Raw genomic sequence first — 24577 nt, 5'->3', positions numbered from 1 at the left:
GTCTCTAGCTGGACTTGTAACAGCCAGCTCAGAATTATTTGTTTAAGAATGGACAACATAACTATTGCTGCAAATGAGATGATCTAAAATAGGCCTTATATAATCAGGATTACAATTTAAAGGCTCTTCTTTTGTAATATCAAATTAAGCTGAATGTGCTCCAACCTAGTGCTTCTCACCTTTTGTTTTGAAAAGAATTATTCCTTTTATTGTGCTAGAGGAAAGGGAGATGTGTTATCATTTGAGGTATGTCCTCCTTTCCATTTAATGACCTATCTCTGTGTTTGAAAAGTACTGCCATAGGCTATGCTTCTTTCTCAAGAGTAAGCAGTTGTTCACATGACAAAACTGCCTTTGATGCTGATACCCCGAAGGGCTGGTAATTCTGCAAAGGGCTAAAATATTCTGATAGAGGTTTCTCAGATATTCGGTGCTTTTCAACCAAAAGAGCATGTGTACTATATTCAGTTCTCAAGATTTGGTTGTAGTTACTTGTTTCAACCTATTGCAGGCTTTGTTTTCTATAACTCTTCAAAACACTCCTACAGATTCTAGTGTGCAAGTTTGCTCTTTCTGTTTGGTTCCTCAAAACGTGTCTTCAAATTCTCAGCTTGCTGCTGCATAGGGAGAGGTGATAGTAAGAAGTAATTAACGCATGTGTGGAGCATACTCAAATACAAGCTCCCCAGCTTTGACTTCCACTAGCTTTCCATTTCTGATTCTCAAATTAAAGAAGGTGTAACTTCTGGGGTAGAAGATAGGAATAGGAGGAATCTAAAGTTGCATGATGCCTCCCTCCCCTGTTCTCTAGTCACTTATGTCTTCTGTTCTGCAGTCTTTACTTAGTTGTACTTATTCCACTTCTAGCATAAAAGCTGGAAGTCTGTCTGTCTTTAGATAGTAGTCTTTGTGGCTGTTTGCTTAGCGTCATAGCGCAAATAGTGATATTCAAAGGTATGACTAGCAGCTACTTTTTGAATAGCATAACTCAGAAAAAGTTGGAAGTCAAAGGGACTTACAGTCTGATGTACTGCAATGACTGCATTATTGTGGTTTTCTGCTCACAAGACAGTTGAGTCAGCAAGCAATGTATGATCTGATGATGCTTTTTTTCCTGTAGATAGTTTTATTTCCTCTTCTTATGTAGGGTATTTTGACTGTTAAACATTTAACTCTGTCTATAAAGCTAAGACATCCTGATGTCTTTGCTGACTGTTGCTGCTGACTTAAAGAATGTGTAAGAAATGCAGGAATATTAACTAGAACTAATTTCTTCCTCTTCTTATCATATGTTTCAGCTGTTTGACTTCTCAGTTCAAGAAAGTTCTTTCATCAAATGGTTTAGTGACTTACTGAAATCCCTACCAGCAATTCACATGAGGATGTTGAAATACAGTAGTTGGCAGACAGGTAGAAAGTAGCCTTTTGGGGAGGGTAGTGAAAATTGATTCTTTCTTCCTCCCCCCTCAAATGCTAAGATGAAAGCATTAAGAGATTTCTGAAGGTGTTTTATTTTGTGATATGTTTTATGTTTTTGTGATATATTTTGAAGTGGTTTTATGACTATATCTGTTTTGTTTTTTTCTGTAGCTTACATGAGCGTTAGGAGAGTAGGGTGTCATTAAATATGAGGTATCTCCTGACCTTTCAGAAAAGGTTGAGATGCCATTATGAGAGTCCTAAATCAGATCTGCTGAGTTCTTGTAATAAGATGCCAAAGACGCTTTCCTTTTTTTCTCTTTCCCTTAGAAAGTCAAGAGAACTGTAACTTGATTTACTCTTTTGTTTCTTCTCCCTTTAAATCAAGAAAATGAATTCAGTAATGTGTTCTATACAGGCTGCAAATGAACTCCTCTGAAGTGTTTTATGATAGAAACAGCTCTAACATAGCCTACTGAACTTTGTATGTTCAAGAGAAAGATAGGTGAAAGTTGGTATAGTCAGTCAGTCTTCTAAGTGAGACCGAAGTGCTTTGGACACAGGCAGAGGTGTATGTTCACATGTAGACAAAACTATTATTGCAGCTTTAAAATGGCTCATTTGTTCTCAGATTAGATGCAGATGGGGTACCCAGCTGTGAGTAAAGGTCACCTTTTGATTCAGGACATGATATTTTCTTGTTTCCATGCACAGTGGTTATGATCTCTGCTTCCTGTCTAACATGTCGCCATGCCCAATAAAGTAAACTGCAACAAATTCTGTTGCCCTTGTGATAGTGTGAGGATGGGAAATGATGCCATGGGTTATTTGTAACCTGATGAATTGCTGCTGCTAAAATACCAGAAGGACTGTCTGAAGTTGTCTTCTCAGGTTTGTCAGCTGCAATGTTTGAGGTACATTGATAATCAGTGTGAACTAAGTCAGTTGGAGTACTTGAAAAAAACATCACAAATACTTGACCAAAATGATCAAACTGTCAATTTGGGGAACAGTTGTTTTTTATATATCTTCCTGTAGTACCAGTTCAAATGCCTGCAGCAGTCAGAGCTTCACAGCCCTTTGTTTTTGCTTCTATGGTCAGCTGTCTGTATATTTCTGAGTTCAGAAGATTTGGGGTTAAAGGCATGAATCAGTTTGTATCTTGAGTGTAACAGTGGCAGGGAGACAAGAAAACCAGAAGGCAAAACTTGCGACTCATTCAAGCTGAATAAACTGGGTTAGAGACCCTATCTGTTTAATATCTAATGTCAAAGTTGGCTTATGTTGCTAGATTTGTTTCTGCTAACTTCTTTTCAGCAACTTTCTAATAAATTTAGTTGTGTGAAAAACAATCTGATGATGGTTGGTATCATGGTCTTAATTTGATTAGATTCTTAACTTATTTGAAGTAGGGATTCTAATTTTTTTTTGTTTCTGAACTTCACATATTCTTTCTGCTTCCCTTGGAGAACAGATCAGTTATTTTATTTGTGCCAGGAAATTATAGAATCATTGAAGCTGGAAGAGACCTATGGAGATCATCCTGTCCAATCCCCCTACCTGTTCAAGGTATCAAAGTAGGGTCATGGAAACTTGTCCAGTCAGATTTCAAATGTTTCTGAGGATAGAAACTGCACAGTTTCTCTAGACAACCTATTCCCAGTGCTTGACCTTTAGAATTCTAAACAAAAAAAAAAGTGGGGGGAGGGATTCATCTCCTTCCCTATTTAAGTAGAATCTTAGAATCTTGAATTTTGATTTGTGCCCACTATTGCTATTTCACTAGGTACCACTGATCCTGACTGTTTTCTTGGCTACCCCCATCAGGTGTTAATACACTGTGGTAAGATTCCCAGCCTTTGAACATTCTCATTCCCAGGCTAAACAATTGCACCTTTCTTGACCTCTCCTCGTATGCCAGATGCTGCAGGCCTTTAAGTATCTTTGCTGGACATGCTTCAGTAAATCCATGTCTCCTCTGTACAGAGGACCCTAAAACTGGATGAACCTGTGAACCGTGCACGATGCCAGAATTCAATATACAGTGAATTCATTGGTGTATGTTAGAATGAGAGAGGGTCCTACAACTTTGTTTAATGCTCTGCCATGTGTGGTCTGTGTATATTTTGCCAGTGATTACTTTGGCACTCCTCCTAAGAATATAGAGTACATATTTGGTTCTAAAGTCCAGCTTCCAGGCTTGTATAAGGTATTTCAGATGGTAGCAATAGGGTAAGGGAGGATTAGTCAAAAGAGTCAATAAGGAAAATGGGTTTTGCCCTAAGTGTGTGTGTGTACGTATGTGTATGTTTGTACATACGTATAAAATTTATCTAGCATGTGATTTCTAAGTCCGTAGTTAAAAGTAAAAAGTTATGTGATTTAGTTTCTAAAACGAAGGTAAGAGATTTTGTCTGTTTTGTTTCACTTTGATCACTATTTGTACAGATACGTCCTGAGGAGATGTCAGGTGGAGCTTAAGCTCTGTTTGTAAAGTACAGTTGCTAGACTAGGCAGTTATGGACTGGAAGACAGAAGTTAATGTTTCCAGTTTCAGCTGGAATTTCTGAAGTACTTCAGCAGGTTTTTTTTTTTTTTTTTTTTTTTTTTTACTTTCGATGAAATTGTTTGTGTTTTTTTTTCTTTTGCTTCAAGAATGGTTAATACTTTTGCTAAAACTGACTACTTGTGAGCTGTGTTTTGCTGTCAGGCAGAATCTCACTGCTGTGCAAACTCTACATTGTTGACTTTTGTTCCAAAAAGCATGTCAACTGTTTTGCTATATCCTTTTGTAAGCTTTTAAGTTCACTCAGCTGAATATATCTTATTTAGCAACTGAAATCTGTGACAGCTTGTAATGACTAAAAGGTCTTATTTCCTCTTTTTTTCTTTTCAAATAGGAAAAGATGTTAAGTAGCAGAAGGATGTTAGGGAAAACACAGTCATGATCATTACCTTAGTAACACTTAAGCTGAGCATATTTCAGTATGTGGACAACTGTTTGAGTACCATGACTCCAGTACAAAACCCATAGTCCTTCACCGGTATTCCTTTACTGTTTCAGACCAGGAGAGAGCCTAGTAGTAGACCACAAAGTAGAGGGGGCCAGGCAGCAACTGGGGCCACATCCACCAAACAAACTTAACAGTCAAGTGTGTTTCCAAGTGTTTCATGAATACTGGGAGACAGACTCTTTATGTTTCAAAGCCTATCCTGGTGGTCATCATCCAAATTGGTAAGAAAATATGAAATATGATTGATCAAGTGAAGCTGAGTACTCCATGCAGAGAACTAACGGTACTTCTAAGTGTGGAAGCTGTGCTGTTTCTTTTTCTCTGACTTTAAGCATGTGGGAAAGAAGATAGCTCCTAAGCAAAGGGAAAAGGAAATTGTCTCATATTTATTAAATCCTTTTCCTATCAGGAAGTTTGCATCAGGATTATATGTTTGGCAAGCTAGAGTACATATTTTGGCACATACTTTTCTCTTTGTAACTTTAACAGCCTGCCAACATTGCAGGCAACACTAGCAGCGGTCTGTGTCCCAGACAGTTTTGATTATAAATCCCAGTGCCTGCAGCAGGGGAGAAAGCTCCATGGGGATGGGTATTATTTGGTCTCTTTGGCTTCTTTTCCCTTTCTAGTGCAATGGGGAAAGAGGGTTGCAAATAGCTGGAGAAGGCAGAAAGATGATTACAGTGGCAATCATGTGCTCTGCATCCTAGTTGAATATCGGGTGAATATTTACCTAAATTTGAGAACATTCCAAGCTAGTTGTGATGGAACCAATGATCTGCAATCAAATTGGAGCTGAAAAATACTCTACAAGCCATTGTTTGAGTGCACATGGTGCACCCAAGCATTCCAGAAGCTTTGTACACAGTCTTTCCTTGCTTATCAAATGCAAGCTTGATCCTTATTCTCTAGTTTTTAAGCATATGGTTAATTTTTTTCTAAGGTTTCTATGGGGCCAAATGTAGTGTCATGAATTTTAGTTCTCAGTGACTGGGTGCCTAGTGATAACTGCCACTTGACATCACATTTGACAAGAACAGGGATGAAAATGCAGTCAAGCATAGCTATGTTTTCTGTTATGACTGTGTGATAGTGATGAGCATGCTATTAAAATAGCTTAGGTATTTTAAAGGAAGTAAAACTTCTGAAGTGTGAAGAAAAGCAAATGAAGAGAGTAGCTACACCTGCTTAGGAAAGCTTCTGATGGAAAGACTGGATGTCTTCGGGGAGCTGAATTCCTCCTTTATGCACAATTTTTTAGAAACTCCAAAATATAAATACATTTAATAAGGCTTTAGCTATGTGGATAATTGGTATAAAGACAGCTTATTTTATATAAACTCATATATTTGGGTAGCTAAAGTGTTATATAAGATACTCAAACTGTAGAAGTAAGCTTGTTCTTCTAAATCATTGGACTAGAATACTGAAGTTTTACAAGAATATTCCATTTACAGAACTGTATTTTATGATAAAATTCATCTGAAATTTTACAACAGTTTTCTATTTACACATACATTTTTATCATTCTGTGGAATGAAGTGTGTGAGGTCACAGAATTGCATATATCTTTACAACTTCTGGTTTTAAACACTTTTTTTAAAACTTGCTTTAAAATGTCTGATTACATCTTTAGTATTAAAGGGAACATATATTTTAGGTTGATTGTTTGGAGTAGTGGAGACAAATGTGTAAGGAACACTTTGAATAGCTCCTTTGACTGGATTTTATGGAGCAGTTGCATGTATTCTGTTTTCGATTAAAATGTGGTGTGTTTTTAAGGCAGATTTTTTATTTAAAGACAGTAATTTTCCTCAAATAATGAGGGGGTATTTAGGATGAACAGTATCTTGAAGTGAAATGAAAACTTGTCTACTGATGTCCTTCTTAATTTTATATCAGGTATATATTGTGCTATATCTTTTTTTCTGGCATGTAAATTCCAGTTTTCATATCTGTGTGAAGTGCCTGACAATAACAAATTGTTGGTGCTCTTAGTTCAATTTTATCGCACCTGTCAGTCTGCATTTTGATCCAAAATGTTGCTTTAAGTTTGTAATAAAGAAAACCGTAGCTGCAAGGAGGAAAAACTCTGATTACTGTGCACATAGAAGCTACTTCCATCATGCAAAAGAATTGGATTAACAGAACAATGTATTTGTTTTTCTTTGGAGGGAGCACTGAAGTGCTGCCAATAGGACTCTTGAAATAACTGCATAGTCTTCCCTAGACTCAATTATATCTACTAAATGCAAAGTGTTTTATATCTTATAAGAGTTGAGGGATTGAATAGTTCATTGTGAAGATGAAGTCTTTTTTTTTCTTTTCATCTGTTGTGAAGTCTGAAAATTGACTTTGTAACATTGCTATGTTTTTGCTGCTCTCTGAAGATATTCATAAGCCTAGAGTTTCTTTGTATAGAGAGATGAGAAGTGGATTACCAAACCCAGTACGACAGCTTGTAAAACTTGTTCTTTACCTCTAGGTATCTCCCTTGAGTCAAGAATCCTGCATCTTATTCCTGAGGACTTGGTATTTCACAAGAGATTGTAGTTATAGGTAAGACAAAAAATACACTACTATGATATAGTTAAGACAAGTAGTACAGTTAATTCTGATAAATTGATATTAATTAGCAGAAAAGGGCTTTTTCTTAATGCTGTAAATGCAACAGAGGCTAAATCTGCAAAAACAACTAAAAGGCTTGGTTGCTTGTTACAATTCTTTTGGCATCAGTTCTCACTTAAGCTTCTGTAGCTATACACACCTTCCCTGTCTTTCCCTTCCCTTCTACTACAAAAGAGACTGCGGCATTATTGTTCTCCACATGTCCTAAGACAGATGTTGCCCCTTCTCGATTTTAGTTAGTAGTTTAGGTGTCTTTTCCCTAAACCTGATATGTGAAATATTATATTTTAGGCATCAGCTAGGGAGTCCCTTTTTAATATAAAATAGTAATGAATGTAGGCAGCCTTACTAGATAGCAACCTAACACCATTCCTCATTTAATTCAAACCATATTTGTTAAATTTTAACTTGGTTAAGAATGGGTGCAGTAATGTGCACTGCAATGAAAAGATGAATGAAAGCATTTTCTTGTAGTTTTTCCCCTAGAGGTGGTGCTAATGCTGAATTGGTTGGATATCATAGTTTGAAAGGTAGTCCCATCCTATCTACTAGTGCTATTTACACCTGCTTGGTAGTCCTGAATTAAAGTAACAATGTGTTGCTTTAACAAGGCACAAAAATAAGTTTTTGCAATTACAATTGAAAATACTTTGCCTATGACATAATTGTCATACTTAACCTTGAAAGCATTTGCTTTTTGTCTTTATGCATTTGAAGACCATTGAAACAGATACTTTGCTTTTACTGTTGAATTTATAAAGTATATGCAGACATGTTTTTTTCCCCTTCGTATAGTTAATCAGTAAATCATACTGTTAGGGCTGTTTAAATGAGTGGTAATAAGCTTTTGTAGTCATGCAACTTTGTTTCTTTTGCAAGTACATGATAAAGTTAGGTAGCCAATATGATAAAGTTAGGTAGCCAGTCTGTGTCCAATAATTATTTTCAAGTTATACCTTTAAATATATGTATTTCTTTACCTTTGTAGAAGGATGAAGTCTTTCATTTCCACAAACTAAAAGTGATATGGTGATCCTTGAAAACTAAACGTTCATTATATTAATGCTTAAGAAAAAAATCACATGGATTTTCATGGGGGGATGATAGTGTTTCAGGCTTTCAGTGTTTTCTCCTACTCTGTTGTGTAACTGAGGATTTTTTTTACAATTATTTTTAAGCTGTAAACAAAAACAAAATGTCAGACTAAATAGATGTTTTTTCTTTTTAAACTCATGGCCATAAACCGTTCTCCTTAGTTTCCATTGAATATCTGGATATGTCTTTCCAATGATCTTGAGTAGGGTTACAGCAAGGCTAGAAATAAACCAGACTTCTGAATGTGACAGCTGCTGGCTTGTAGAATTTATTAGTATTTAATTTTTACTGGTGTACAGTGTTGTTAGTTGAAGTACCTGTGCTCTTAATTAGGAAAGTGGGGAAAAAAGTCCTGTTTTGTCCTCAAACCTGGTATTCATATCTTCTGAATTATCTGGGTTTCTAGACACCAGTGTTTAACTGGGAGTACTCTTGTTCTTGTTTCCCTCCCTTTTGTGATAATAAACTGTTACGATCTTCTACTTGAAGGGAAAATCCACATTCTCGTTCACTTTCATTTGTACAGTGGTCTTGCTGGCTGTAAAAACATCATTTTACAAGGTGGCATACAGTTGTCTTTTACATTCCTTTTACTGATCTCAAATGAAAAAAATGGCAATACTGCATACTGACCTCTGGATTTTGTGGCATGATAGCTGACCATAGCAGTAAGTGGGGAGGGTACTCTTATTTTTTTTGTTGAAAGAAGAAGATATCAGATTTAATGGGTAACACTTCCTAGAACATGAATATGCCAATTAAGAGTGAAATGTTAGAATATAAAATGCCGTCAACACCTTAAAATCACCATAAATAGCAAGTCAAATGAATAGCCTTTGAATTTTAGTTAACATATGAAGTCTTTTCTTCCTACAGGTGCTAAGTCACCTCTGTCCTTAGTTTGGAGTTTGGTTTCGATCAGTTTAGTTTACCCTATGTAAGGGTAATGTAAGCTGTCATACACTGAATCTTCATGTTAATCCACAACCAAGATAGGCTTTATTACTAGAAAACGACATTAGTCATCTAGATAGCATGCAAATATTTTAGTCTTTAGTCCAGAATATCTAGTGCACCTGTTATTTACCTGAGGAAACACAGATGACAATCTAAAGAAGCTGGTAGCCTGTTAGGAACAGATCTGTAGCACACTTGAAAGTTGTTCTTTTATTTCTTTAATAGTCAGTCGTTCATAAGAGTGTAGATTTCTACAACAGGTTGCTGTTAAGATAGTTTATAAATCCTGTGTAGCTTCTTTGGCTGGGAGAAACTAGTGCTTGTGAATACTGTGAATGGTAATAGGGAGAGTTTATTTTTCTGTCTTCCTTATGATTATCAATAACTCAGGTGCTTTAAAAGTATGTGCATGAAGGTAATGTTTTGTGTAAATTGTGAAGCTACTAATGACTGACAGATTATGGAGAATAGCTTTTAAACACTTAAGAATGAGCCTCTGGCTGAGGAGACTGTCAATTTACAGAACTGCTGATACCAAGAGCAATACTGAAGATGTCAAAAGTGCAGATGTTATACAATAACTTTTAAAATACATGTAGCCTGAGTCTGTGTAGAATACAGGTAGCTGATGGCAGCCATTCAGTCAAGTGAAGCATAGCTCTAAACAGACAGCTGTAAAGGGATGAAGAATTTACAGGGCAGGTTTGTATAGTAATCCCAAACCAAACACAGAGGAATGCCTCCTGAGGCAATTCAGGAGGTTCCAGTGAGATACTTCACATTGAATTTAGCTGTAACTGGAAACAAACTTTTTTTTTCAGTAGTAGTAGTGTACTGACTTTTTTCCCTTTTCTCCCCTCTCTCAGTGAAAAGTAAAGTTTACCTTAAATGCCTAAAGTAAACTCATCTGAGAGCTGGTAAGAATGACTATACCGAAGTTTGTCAGACAGCTGCTCATTCTTTTTACCTTATGTTAAAACTGTGGGCAAAGTAAAATAACTTTAATTTTTTTTTTTTTTTTTGAAAAGTGAAAGTATAGACCAAGGCTGCCTTTGTTATATGCTTTTCTTGAGCATCTTTATCTTGGCATTTAATTTGTACGTTGGAGGGCCCGTAAGGTCAGTGAAGTCACAGCCTAGAACAGGAGCAGATTCCCTGGGTGGAGGTTCTGGCCCTGATGTGCTTTGGCATGAGGGCTGCTTAAATGGCCCAGGGTGCTGCGACTGAGTGAGGCTTGTACCCCACTCTGCCTGCGCATCTTGCCCCATCCTGTACTTGTATTTATTATGGTAGCAGTGGGTTAAGCAGTGGCATATCTTTGCAATAGCTCTGAATTGCGAGAGGCAGAGGCAAGCTAGAAAAACTTGGTTCTTGTGGTATCCTCATCTGTTTCTGGTTGAGACTGGGCAGGTTTATGGTAGGCTGATACAGGTTGGAAAATGGAGCACAGAGGAACCAGGAGCACACTATGAAGGCAGCAGGACAAGAGTCACTGTGCAGTGAGGCTCTTGAGGTCACTGGGACTTCTGAACTAAGGGAGAAAGGACGGAACCGAGAGCTGTTGCTGTGGTACAAATGAATGGGACTGGAAAAAGTTACATCTTGTCAGTACTGCCGAGTCCCTAAATTGCTCTCTGTCCTTTGCTGCGTATCTCTGTGTGCTGTTCTGTCCTTGAACTTGAAAATGAATTGAATCACTAATGGTCTTACTAAGTCACATGACTGGTGCCTCTTAATAGACAAATCGTGAAAATCTAAGTATCAGCTGCATTTGAAAGTGTCTTTGTGATTTGCTTTTGAAAAATATGTTTATAGTAATGATATCGTGCATCTCTTCAGAGAAGCTCACTTTTCTTTAAATAAGCCTCCTTTTAATTCTTTGGTATATCAAAATCCTAGAAATAAGAGAAAAAGTTGGAGGAATATTGAAAGCTTTGTTTCAATAGTGTGTACAAAACGTACTGCTAAGGTAATTTGAGAAATGTGGTGCTTGATCTGTGATACTGCTCTAGCTTGCTGTTGGAATCGGATGAACTAACCAGACCAGTAAATCCACTGTGCAGAAAACAGTATTCTGGAAAATCCTCCTTCAACAAATACTTTATAAATCAAATATGTTAAATAGCATGGAACTCTTTGAAAAATCTGTGGAAGCAAAATAACTCATTTAATGAAGCAAAATAACTTGTTTAATACCAGAATGAAGATGGATGTATCTCAATAACAGGAAAACCTTTTACTACTAAAAATTCCACTCATCAAATTTGCAGTTTTCCTAGTATTGCTTGAGGCCCTAAATGTTCATCTTTAAAAACAGTTTTCTACTTGTTCTATAGTTCAACCATTTGAAGAGAACTTATTAGTATTTTTTGTGCATGATGTATTACTAGGACGTAAACCTTGAGGTGGCCCTGACAATACAGTCAAAAGTGATCAAATGCATCCCGTTTCATGCATGTGGTGCCATAAAAAAATTCTCACTTTTAGCCATACCGCATATCTCAAACTTTAATTATATACTGACAGTATATTTAAAAGGCAGACTCAGGTTAGGGATATTGCAGATTTGGTCTCTGTGAAGTAAGGTGCTGCGTGATCCAAGGTAGAATACCATTTCCTTGAGTAATTTACTTCCGTGGAATAACTTTTTCACTGCCTTGTGGAGTCCAATGCAAATGTTTGCATTGCACTGGTCAATTAGAATTTTGAAAAGTAGAATAGGAGACTCTCATTTGTGAAGACGAAGTTCTAGTCAAATTATTTTCTTTCCTTTACTGTCAGTATTCCTTCAGTTATTTTGAAAATTTCAGAACTATGCGGTATGTTAAATAGAACAGACCCATTTCAGTGTCCAACAGGTAAAACCAGAATTGTTTATAGTTGTCTAGGACCACCTTAAAGTAGCACTGCTGTTGAAGCAGCAGTACACTTCTGTGCCCTTTGAGTTCACACCAAAACCTCTGTATGGCTGAGAATCTAGGAGTTGCACATCCCTTCTCAGAGGGAGAGGGAGGCTTCAGCAGTGCCAAATGGGTGGGAGAGTGCTGAGCGCAGTGGATCCTCATGGACCCACTCCACTACTGCTGAGTATCAGGGTGATGCTGTGATGCCCTGTGACTAGCTGGGATTCAGATGGCTGTGTGTGACCCTCTGATAGCGTGGTAAATGATACATTCAGAAAGATTCAGATACATTCAAATTCATTGGCTCCCAGAAGATGCATTGCTGTGACCATGTTGCTGCTCAAGCAGTACAGTGGAGTTAGACTTCTGTTCTTATAAGAATGTTTCTCTGTAGGCTTGAGTGCAAGACATTTCTGAAGAACAACGTTAAAATTAGGATTTAATTCTGTAACCTGAGAAATCTGTAGAAGTCAAAACTGCCAGTTTGTGGTAATTTATAGATAATATATATTTAACATCTGCATAAGGGGTATATAGTGAGGTATAAAGACTCATTGCTGGTATTTCTTTCCAACATAAAACCACTTCTAGATCAGGGATCTTTTGCAAGGGTGCAAAACAAAGGATTATTTTTATTAGAGGCTCTGTTTTTGTAGATAAATCTGATAGCTTAGTTTTGTGGATTATTGCTGCTTGATTTTATTTGTCTGGCTTTTTTTTGCATTGCTTTGTTCTGTTCAGAACTTCCATCTATTAGTCTACAAGTGGCAGAACTGCTCTTTCAGTTCATGAGTCTCAAATGTTTCTGAATTAGAGGCTCTAGCCATAGCAAAGGCTTAGTGTATTTGCTAGTGTTGGGTTATTGAGGCACTAGTGTGTCTGACCTAATTGGATAGTAAATTCCAGCTTTTGTTCTCAGCCTTTTCTGAGTTCTCAGCAGACTTTAAAATTGAATACTGCTTGAAAAATTACTTCTCATTGTTGAACTTTCCAAAGGAGTCAGTAGTAACCTTTGAAGCCTGAAAAGGTTTCCTGTAATGTATCTGCTTGAATTCAAGTGACTTCATATAGTGGTGTAACTGCTCTATTGCATTAAAATTTTGACACCTAAAGATCGGACATTATGGTGATTTGTAGTTATACCCATCTTTTTGCTTTGTCAGTCTTTTTCACTTGGAAAAAAAGGAAGTATGTAATTTTCAGTTAATGGGAAAAAGTCATATTTCATGATACTGAACATGTCTAGAGGATGAATTAAACGTAAAATGGGAGAATTGGCATGATGCTATTGATACCAGTTTTTATGCATATATACTTCCTTAGACATGTCAGGTACACTGAATTTATTGTGGAAGCCACTGATTAACTTTCACTGTGAAAATTGTTACATTCAAAGCAGGTTTTCTTCACGTAGCCACAACTCTACTCCAAGACAACAGCTGCCCTGTATGTTAGGCCTACTAATTAACTGGATTGTGTTGTATTAAGCCTCCTCTTGGAGTATTAATTATACTCTAACTCATTTTCACCTTATTGGACTAAAGATTTGTCCGGGAATATTTTCTGGCCACATTCTGTGCATTGTGAGAATTGCATTGCTGTTTTTGTCCAGTAAATTGTAGAATAAAGCTTAATACAAACCAGAGAGCATTCCAAATTGTTAGCATCTGCAATTTTTCTCCACAGAAATATGTGGGGCTTTGGCAGAATGTGCAGTGAAATTTGCCATGTCTCTGTTGTGCTGTACCCTATAGCATCAAAGCGCTGCCAGGAGGATGGATGGGTTTGTTCTGTAGCTTGCCAAGGATCCTCAGTGGCTGAGTGCTCTTCACTTAGATTTTTTTGAACTTAGTGGCAGACCACTTCTAGATTTAGCTGCATGTCCTGACTGAAAATGTTAATGCTGGAAGTTAGAGCTTTTTTATCCTTTTTTTTTTTTTTTTTTTAACTGCAAGGAGTAATGTATTGTACAGGTGTTTTGCATGCACAAAAAGAGGCAGGATTCAACGATTTACTGTATGTGAAGTATTACTTTTCTTCAGCAATTATCAGATGAAAATTCCTACAGAGTTCAAGGATTTATGATAATCTGAACAACTTCCCGTCTAATCTTTGCTAAAATAGGAGTTTTTATGAAATCTCATGTAGGAGGGTATTTCCTGTGTAACCATGGGCTGGATGAGACAGCACTATAGTATACATACGTGTGTGTGCAAACACACGTTTTAATTAAAAAGTGCGTGCACGTTTCTGTTGTGTATGTATCTTACAGAAATCTTCAGTCTGTTGGCATCTACTCATACATGAAGTTGATTTTTGGATTAGCAAAGTCTGGTTCGCTTAGTACTATGTCATAGCCACTATTGATACTGCTCTCAGGATTTCCTTAACTTGATTGTGTAGGTAGGGCTTGTTAAGTGCATGCACGTGTATCTGTCTGGCTTGCTCTTTGTCACCTTCTGACAGTTACATAGCCTTACAGCTCCAAGCCTTACTGTAGCTTCTGCTTTTCCAAACAACTCCTACATTTCCAATGACAGCTATGGTTTTGGTGTCTCAGAATGAATAGCTGTGCTGCTTGGATCGGATAACCTGTGTCCTGTGAGTTACTATGGAGATACCAAGATGACATTTTCTTCCATGAGCACATGATTTGAAGGACATAGTAACAATAATTGTAACTGTAATTTGATGTTAAAACTTGAAGTTGTAATTAGCCTACTGTCTGTGTAAGCATGTGTTGAACAGTAGGACTGTGGCTTAAAGGCCTTCCTTTATTTCTACTGTGAGAATGACATGAAAGACTGAGAGACTTCTAGATTCAGCCTGTGGATGATGGGAGTAAAGCAACTTGCTTGTGAACAAACTTTCCAGCAGCTCTGTAATGGATCTCTCGTGGCTGATGCATGTGACTGTTGCTCATAAATTGACCATGCCTGAGTGCACTGATGATAAAATAAATGAGTGGATTATTTTTTCACAATAGCCTATTATGACTGACAGTGATTAAATTATGAAAGATTGCAGAACACATTCTTTGAGTGGCTACAAATAAAGTTGTCTGTTCAAAGCAGCAGAGAAAGTACATTGTGTTTTTGTGTTCCTATTCTGAAAGTAAAACGATGCATGCAGGAGATGCTGAGCAGTAGTGACAGCAGTGGAAGTTGACAGAGGGCTGGTTTCAGTTTTGGTGAGAGTAAGGATGTTTAAATTGTTACCTCTTGGAGTTTGAATAAGTTCCTGGGTCATCAAGTATTTAAGTAAGCACATCACCTGTTTCAAGATCTTTGCAAGTGCCATTGTAAGGTGAGTTTGTTTTTTCATCTTCTTCTTGGAAAATGGCCCAAAATCTCAATCATGTGTTGCATGGAAAAACATTCTATTTCTGGACTGAGTATATTACACAAATTTATACTCATTTGTTTTTGTATCAGAATTTCTCAAGTTGTTTACAACTTCTTCCCACTGTTGGTGCTGTACAGTGTTACTGTATGGTTTGTGGGGAGGGGAGGACATGTGGAGAGGAGGATTGCTCATCCCGTGCTATGGGAACTCTGAGCTAAGGTGTTATTTTGTGCAATAGAACTTGTATTTTAGTTTGGTTACAACATATGATCTTCTACTCAATACTTTTTCTGTGGTGGTAGCTAGTAGAAAAATAACTCTTCTTGACTGATAGGTTACTAGAGGCTTTTTTTTTTTTGAACTACAGAATCTGACAATTCTTTGTTTAACGACCACAGTTTTTACAGTAACCTATACTGTTCTTTAACAGCTAATGCTTTGTCAATAAATAAAGTTGGACTTGCCAGTAAAACTTCTCTACAGATCTTGACTGGTGAAGTCAAATAATGAATGGTTCTGAAGAACCTGACCACACTGTAATTTTGTTACATAAGCAGCAAAATGTGAACTCTTGCAAAATGTCTGCATAGACTCCTTCTGTGAATGCTGCTAGCCAAAGGTTAGCCTGGTCCACTTAGTAAGTATCTCTCGGCATAATATTCAGTATTGCCATATGTAATCATCTTTGTGGTTTCCTACAGCAGACGCATGACAGCTACCATTTATTCTTTACCTCTAGATTTTTATTCTTGTTTGTCCTGTTTCATAAGTTCCATGGCAAAAGGAGTTCTGCAAAAAGTAGAGAAATACTGTACTCTGTTACTACTGAGTATCGTATGAGCTAGGGAGTAGATGTTTAGTTGGTTGATACAGTGCACCTAGAGTATCATTGCTGGTACAGATATGACTTAAGTTGTCTTCTCAATAAGCATTTGTAAATGCCTGTCTGTCTTTTGCATGTGTTTTTCTTCTACCATGTCTGCTTTTTTAACCTAGGAAGTGGAGAGAGGTGTCTTGTACAGACTGATACGAGATGTCTCTTCTAAAATGATTTTTCCTAATTTATAGCTCTATGCTAAATTCAGACTTGTCCAAATTAAGTGGCTCATGAAAGTATACGATACAAAACAATACTGCTGGTTGCTACATGGGGTCTGGCACAGCATGCCGTGTGCTGGCTTCTTCTGAGTGCCAGCCTTTGTCCCCTGGTGAGAGTTGGCCTTTCAATTCCTGTAGCAAAAATGAAGCAAGAGGTGGGCTGTGTGTACATTGCTACCCTTCCCATTTGTCAAGTTCCTTAAAAGTAGTACATGTGGTGTTCTGTATTTTTTTTTCTTTTTTTACCTTGTTCTCCAGCAAAGTGCTGGAGCAGAGCTCTATGTGTGGAAGGACTGCCAGCATTGTGAAGGGCTGAGTTGGAGTCAGTATCTCAAGATACTGAAATAGGTAACATAAACACAGGAAGGGTGTAGTAAGGAGAAAGGAAGATTCACCTTGACTAATACCTCATTGTCTAAAATGTTTAATGTTACTGATCTGATGGTCTTGAAATACATTTGGATACAGCTGTTGGGAAGGTTTATATTGTATTGTGCATCCCTAGTAAATAGGGAACATATAGTGGCCTGCACTGTGCAGAGCACTAGAACAGCTAGGTTGGTTCTTCTAGCTGTAACTGTGAGTTGGGGAAAAAAAAAGGGAGTAGGGGAGAAATCTTGATGGGTGTTGCAAGTTGAGAAAACACCAGCTCGTAACAAAGGGTTGTTTGGTAGTATTCAAACTGAGTTCGTCCTATACAAAGGGAGTTGCTTGTTAATGAAGTTCATGGGCAAGGTGGAACTACCTTACACTCTTTGAAATATTCATGGACAAAACCATTCCTGTTTTATGTGGTATTCAGCTACAGACTTGCTATGAAAAGTTTCTTTAGAGGGCATAATATCCTGAAATAGCAAAATCCAATGAGTTTTTGCATGCAGGGCATGAACTAGGAAATAAGAGTAAAAAGTTGTTGAAACTGTGCCCTGCTCACTGAGACAGTTTCAGAACTGAGAATCTGGTTTAGTTAGTCATAATTTTTTCTTACATACTTAGTACATCAAGAGTATGTACATGACTTAAGTATGAGAAGTAATTCCTGTATTTAAGGAAAAAAAAACCTATGTTGCTGCTAAGTTTGTTACATTTATCCAAGCTATGAATAGCGTAATATGAACAGTGCAATGTATACTAGAGCCCTGTTCTGTTAAAAGCTTGGGTTAGAATGAGATTTGATAAATTCTGATCCCTATAGGACACATTACTGTATGAGTTCTGGTGTGTATAATTTGCGATTCGTGATACCTAGGATAAAGCTGGGGAGGGTGTGTTATATATATAGTGGGGCTCTGCTCGTTCGTGCTGGAAGCAAATCTGTTGGCTCACTAATGGCATGTTCTACTTAAATCTTGAGTAAAAATATTCTTTCTTCCTAGAGTTAGTCCTACTGCCTGTTTGCTGATTGCATGTTTGTAATTTCACAAAGTTAAGGATCACAGTTGTGTAAGGGGAAAAATATTTGTCAGAGAACCTCTCTCCAGTGGCCATGTCTACACTATTTTTGGATGTTTTTAGAATGTGCTTTTCCATAGTCCAGAACTGCAGCTGCTATCGATGTTATTTCAGCCAATTCACCTAGCTACAAAAATACTGCAACTTAAGCTACCCACATCAAAATGTAACTTTGATATCATTCTTATAGTTTTTCCTCTTACCTGCTATCTTCTGAAGTATTTTGGATGTATACAGAGGAATATTTGCTGCTTTAAGATGTTGGAGAAGGGCTATGAGAACATTTTTTAAAGAAAATATTTTAAAGAAATCTTTTGATAAGAAATACTTGATTTTAAGTTATTTTCAGCAATAGCATTATTTGAGATATGTTTAGAGCAATGAAGTATGTCAAGAATTGCTACTGTTCATTAGGTACTAATCCACATATGAGTTAAGTTGTGTGTTCCAAGAAGCATTGTGGATTATGATACAGAATCTTCTGCCGTAAGCTGTTCAGAGTTGGGTTTGGGAACTAAATACTTGTGAAGTATTGACGTGAATATCAGATATTTGGGCACAAAACTTAAATTCAGAAGTGATAGCTCAAAATTCTGTTGGTACATCTGTACTAGTAAAACAAATCCCATGTCAAGCTTTCACTAATCCTGGTAGAATCTATAATGCTACATCTTCTTACCCTTCCAAATACTGTGACCTTCTGTTGGGGCAGTGCCAAAGCAGTAGAGAACCAGTGGAATTGCCTGATGGATGTGCAAGAGACTAGGCAGTAGAAGGGAAAAGAACTTGCTGCTTTGTGCACTGTAAATGACAGTATATTAAAATGCCATTAACAACTGTGTTGACAGTTCAAAAACATACTGAAAAGCAGAGAGAAAACTAAAAGCTGTTACATAATAGTGCTTAAGGATTTTGACCTGTTGAGTTTATCAAAACTAGTTTATCAACAGGAGATTGAGGTGAGAAGATCTAATACATGAGTACTAAACAGGGGAAAAATACTGTGGACCTATGGACCGCCTCCTTCCTGAAAAGGAGCATTGTCCTCAGTCTGGTAAGAAGCTGGGTCTGACACAATTAAGAAACAATGACCAACTTTTTAATTTAGTGAGGACTGTTACTTCTGAAATCAGATTTGAGGATAGTGATATATTCTCAGCACATCATGTCTGTAATCAAAATAGGTATATTTCAAAAATTTTATCTCAGTGATGTGGTATTCTATACTGTGCTTTGAAAAACAAATTTCAACTTTCATATTTCAATCTAAATAGCATGATGCATAATAACAAGTGATGTTCAATAAGTCATTTTTCTTTAAGGGAAATAAAGCATCCAAAATTAAGGTATACAATAATCTCAGTATGCATGAAAAACTTTTTGATTATCACAAAAGAAATAGCAAATGCAATATTAATGTTGCATTGTACTGAAATGAATCTATTTTATCTACTGAACAAAAGGAAGTTCATGATTTTTCTCAAGAAGCATCAAACATTTATATGCAGGCATATATATATGTTTGATAGAACTCTATTGCCAACTGACTGAAATCAGGGAACAGATATTTATATATTTTTAATAGTCTTACCTCTCAACCAGCCTGTGTGCTTGGTCAGTCCTGAGGAATAATGCCCTTCCATAGAATGTGTTGGCTGTAAAGATACCAAGTCTTTTGTCTCCCTTATTGATGAATGTGCTCAATGAATACAGGCTGCAGGGCAAGCAGCTTAAAAGTAAGGTGTGTAATGTATTGTAATACCTTTTGTAGTTCTTTAAGTTAAGAAACACCGCAATAAATTCTGTTTCAGTCAATAAAGTAGTCAGTTCTAGTTCTATTTAGAACATAAAGTTGGCTTCCAACCTTGAGGCTCTTGTTGCTTTGCTATGCATTGAACTCCAGGTTTTGGTGCTTATCCTTATCAAGGCATGGGAGGGATGGTGGGGAGAAAAGTATTCATGAAAGATCAGACAGAATACTTTGGAAGGGTCCCAGACTTTTTAAATGACAACCTTGAACGTTTTTAGAAACTGGCAAGTGGCTTTATGGAATTTTATGGTCATTTCATTAATAAGCTTGGAGATTATAATTTAAAACTAGCTGTCAGATCTGTTTGAGGGTCTGCCACTAAAGCAAACTAAAAGAGTTTAAAAAACAGTGATAGCTATTTCTTTACAAAATTACTTTTTTTTTTTTTTTTTTCTAAACAGCACGTGTAAATATTAGCCTTTTTCCCATCAACTTAGTTTTTAAACATTAAGAAGCTTCTCTTGGATCAGTGTCAACAAAGCACTCAAAACTAGAGGAAGAAAAACTTGTTCCAGCACAGCTTCTTAAAATTTGTTTGCATTCCTCTTATTCTTGCGGAGTTTCCTGGAGGGATTAAACACTAAGATGTGGAAATATTACAGCTTCCAAGAGACTTCAGTATTCTTTTTTTCACAGGCCCATGATACTAGTGAAAAGACAAATGGTATCTCTCCTTTTGCAGTTTTTCTTTTGAGAATTGATTTTTGTTCCTGCCTGGCTTATTTTCTCTTACTGAAGGATATAGTAAGGATTAGACAGAGCCAATTCATAAGATAGTGTCATGGTCAAAAGCGAGAGAGAAAGAATGTGATGATACCACCTCTGCATGAGGTCTGCAAACAAAGTCAGCTCTGAGTTGAGTAATGCCGAATATATATTTTCCTGAAACTTCTAAAATCACTATTGGAACTGGAAATATTTTTCCTCAAATAAAGGTAGTCTTCAATTAGCATGAAGATGAGGGATATTCTTTGCTGAGCATGAGCAGATTGCAGCTCTCCGTGTGTCTTATCTTGTAGACAGATTAACATAGCCTGTGCAGCACAGCATGCTGCTTAAAACCTGGCTCAGATTGAGCAGTCATAAAATGGATTGGTGACTTACGCTGGTCATCCCATCTATGACAGTTAAAAGGAGGTCACTGACAACGTCAACAGAGTGTAGAATCCTTTTCTTCTAGATAAGCTTTGTTGTTGCCTTTGGTGTTTGTTTTTTTTGGCAGGCAGATTCTTTCAGAAGCATTAAGTCCTTCCATTTTCTTCTCTGCTCATCAAGGGTTTTTCTGGAGGAGATTTCCTATGAAAGTAGCTCTGGTTTTTGCCCATGATCTCTTCAGTTCTGGAGTGTGGAGGTCTTTGTAGAAAATAATATCAATCCATATATTTTCGGAACAAGAGACGTGATTGGGAGTTCAGAGCAGAAAAATCTGTTGATTTATACCATTCTCAGATTTGAATATCTCTGTTTTAAGAGAATTTGTCATTTTCTTCCAATTATTGGGCACATTGAGAAGGCTAACTGGAACATGTCATGATACACAGAAAAGAAAACTGAATTCCCTTTGCTTCAGCCTCCCTGGAAATCTGATAGATTAGCTATACTGGTTTCCAGTTGCTTTGGGTAGAAACAAAATCCCTGTACTAGACAGTAGTATAACTCTGTTTAAAAAAAAAATTAGCTGTGGAAATTCTTTCTGTATTTCTGAAGCTCTGATTCATATTAAGTATTTGGCTGTGATACAAGTTGTGATTAGTTGTACAACTTTCAAGTACTGTATATGGATTTAACTGTGAGTTAGCAAATAAAAGCATTCAGGTAATTTCACAAACAGCTCATTTTGCTTGTTTTCTTATGAATACAATTCAAAAGCAAAATGAAGATTGCATATTGAATCAGCTATTTTCTTACTGTTCAGGTGAGATGATCTAAACTGCTTGGATGAAACCCAGGCTTCTGATATGGTTTGGCTTCATGGCTTTTTAGCAAAGTTTATGGAATTAAGAGTAGAAGAATGCTTAATTGATAATTAGGAAGATTCTAAAAAAAGTAAATAAGATTAAGTGAAGGTACAAGAGAGGAGGGAGAAGAAGATGAAAGAGGTGTTCATACTCAAAACTAAAATGAAGCAAGAAAGATCTGTTTTGCAAATTGTGAAGCCCAGACCTCACAGTTTAAAACAGCCTTGTTTCTATGTTTTGGGAATTTTAGGGAATCTGTTTCCCATTACTTGACTGTGGAATGCTGTGCTCCAACACAATTATTTTCATCATTTCCTTCTAAGCGTCTCTATCATATGGCTATATATATTTATCTTTTTAGGAGGCTCATCTATGCATCTTAGCACAGAGTAACACAAGCTAGTAATAATACTTATTCAGAGTAAATTATATAAATAACTTCTCAAATATCCAAGACTTGGAAATCTTTTTGGATACATTGGCATACTTTACACTTTATGTCAACTTTGGTATTATATTTTGGTTCCTATAACCTACAGGGAATGAGAAAATATTTAGCCTCTTCAGCAAGTCAACACTGATTTAGAAGTTGCACCCAAGCATGCTATATTTTATATTAGTATATATTAAAAGGAAGACCTTTTTCCTCTGCTTCTCTTTTCCAATAAGCTTATGTTAATCTGCACAATTGTTAGCTTGAGAGTTGCAGTATATTTTATAGATGTATGCAGTCTAAAATCCATTATCCTTTGTCAGAAAAGACAATGCAACATTGTTTTAATTGACTAGGAAACACAGGAAAACTGCATATTAATTTTGCCTCAAGTACTGAATTGTGTAAATGTAGTCATGATGATCAATGAAATTGCAGGGAATCTCTTGATGATGGTAGTACCTCATGAAAGGAATTTGCCAAAACAATTCATTTTTTCACTTGATATAGCTGAGAATCTGGTTCATTTGTGCATAACCCAGGTGAATTTCTATTCTAGTGTATTCTAATATATAGTTAAATAATGGTGTCTGTCTCTTAGATGTGAATTTGACCTCCAGTTTCTAGTGATGTCATACAAGCATGAATTAGCTTGGCTTGTTCAACAGGAAAATGTTATGTCGTGCCCCTCATGAGAACAAGCTTTTAGGTTGTATAATCGTCATTTCAGTGGAAACTGAGCTGGGAATCCCTCCGCTCCAGGTTAGAACTTCAGAACAGAGTAGTTCACTTGGAAGGGACCTACAAGTTGGACCTAGAGTCCAACTGCCTGACTACTTCAGGGCTAAGCACAAGTTAAAGGATGTTATTGAAGGCATTATCCACATGCCTCTTGAACGCTGACAGACATGGGCATCAATCACCTCCCTCAGAAGCCTGTCCCAGTGTTTGACCACCCTCATGGTAAGAATAAAGCTACGGTAAAGAATTTTTTCCTTTCTTGTCTGAACCTCGCCTAGTACAGCTTTGTGCCGTTCCCACGCAATGTATCATTGGCACCAGGAGGAAGAGACCAGCACCTCCCTCTCCATGTCTCCTCCTGAGAAAATTGCAGAGAGCAATGAGGTAGCCTCTAAGCCTCCTTTTCTCCAAACTAGACAACTGAAATATCCTTAGCCTTTCCTCACAGGACATGTCTTCCAAACTTATAATAAGCTTTGTTGTGTCTTCTGGATGCTTTCAGATATCTTAACATTATTGTATTGTGGAGTCCAGAACTGTGGAGACGAGTATTTAAGGTGAGGTGGCATCAACTGCTAAATACAGCGACAGAATTGCCTCATTTGACCTGTCTGTGCCTGTGCTTAATGTACCCCAAAACACTGTTTGCCCTCTTGGCTGCCAAGGCACACTGCTGGCTCGTGTTGAGCCTGCTGTCAACCAGCACACTCAGGTTGCTCTCTGCTGAGATGTTCACCAGCTGCTTGTCTCTCAGTCATGTGTCTGGCATTACTCTGTCCCAGATACAACACCCAGCAGTTACCTTTGTTGAATTTCTTGCCACTGATGGTTGCCCAATGCTCCAATGCCTTTTGATCCTTCTGCAATGCTTCTTGTCCCTTCAGGGAGTCAACAGCACCTTCCAGTTTAGTGTCATCAGCAAACTTCCTAAAGATGTGTTCCACTCCTGCATCCAGATCATCTATAAAAATGTAGAATGGATCTGGTCCTAAAACTGGGCCCTGGGGAGCACTGTTAGTGACTGTCTGCCAGCCAGATATAGCTCCATTCACTACAACGTTACGAGCTCTGCTGTCAGCCAGTTCATCACCTGGTGTAATGTGTACTGCTTTATATCATGGTTGGACAACTGATCTAGAAGGGGCAGTGAGGGATTATATCAAAGACTTTACTAAAATCCAAAAATGACGTCTGCTGCCTTTCCTTCATCCACCAGGTGGTTGATCTTATCATAGAAGGAGACTGTTTTACTAAGGCAGGACTTACCTTCATGAGCCCATGTTGACTATGCCAAATAATAGCTTTTATTCTTTAATAAATAATGCCTTTCAGTATTCCTTGGGGTAATCTTAGTTCCTTGGAAAATTTATGCAGAAGACTGAGATTAAGACAAATAGGTCTGTAGTTCCCTAGGTCTTTTCCCTACCTGTTTTGTAGATGATAACACTGGCTAGCTTCTAGTCCAGCAGGCACCTCCGCAGACTCCTATGACCTTTGATAAATTGTTGTGGGGGTCCAGCTATAATGTCATCTAACTTCAGTACTTTGGGGTGAATCCCATCAGGCCCCATGGATTTATAAATATTCAGCTGATTGCTTACAATTTTGGTGACCACAAATGAAAAGTCACCATTGCCCCAGTTATGGTCCTCCAACAAAAGACTGGGTAACCCAAGATCTATCATAATGGTAAAAAAAAAAAAAAAATAAAATAAAATAAAAAT

The 24577-nt window shown here is 37.3% G+C and overlaps 1 protein-coding gene across 9 annotated transcripts in view; it reads left to right on the top strand.

Moving 5' to 3' along the window:
* Positions 1-24577, top strand: part of EPB41L2 (erythrocyte membrane protein band 4.1 like 2) — a 103855-nt gene that overhangs the window by 10391 nt on the left and 68887 nt on the right. For 8 of the 9 annotated variants that reach the window (XM_032184423.1, XM_032184421.1, XM_032184420.1 and 5 more), the window contains exon 3: positions 6919-6992. The exons of the other annotated variant lie outside the window; for it this stretch is intronic. The gene's annotated coding sequence lies outside the window, so the exon portion shown is untranslated. The remainder of the gene's footprint in view (positions 1-6918; positions 6993-24577) is intronic. 9 annotated transcript variants of the gene reach the window in all.

The sequence above is a fragment of the Aythya fuligula genome, chromosome 3 (genome assembly GCF_009819795.1).
Source record: "Aythya fuligula isolate bAytFul2 chromosome 3, bAytFul2.pri, whole genome shotgun sequence".
In the NCBI taxonomy this organism is placed as follows: Eukaryota; Metazoa; Chordata; class Aves; order Anseriformes; family Anatidae; genus Aythya; species Aythya fuligula.
This window is presented reverse-complemented; position numbering and strand designations above follow the sequence as displayed.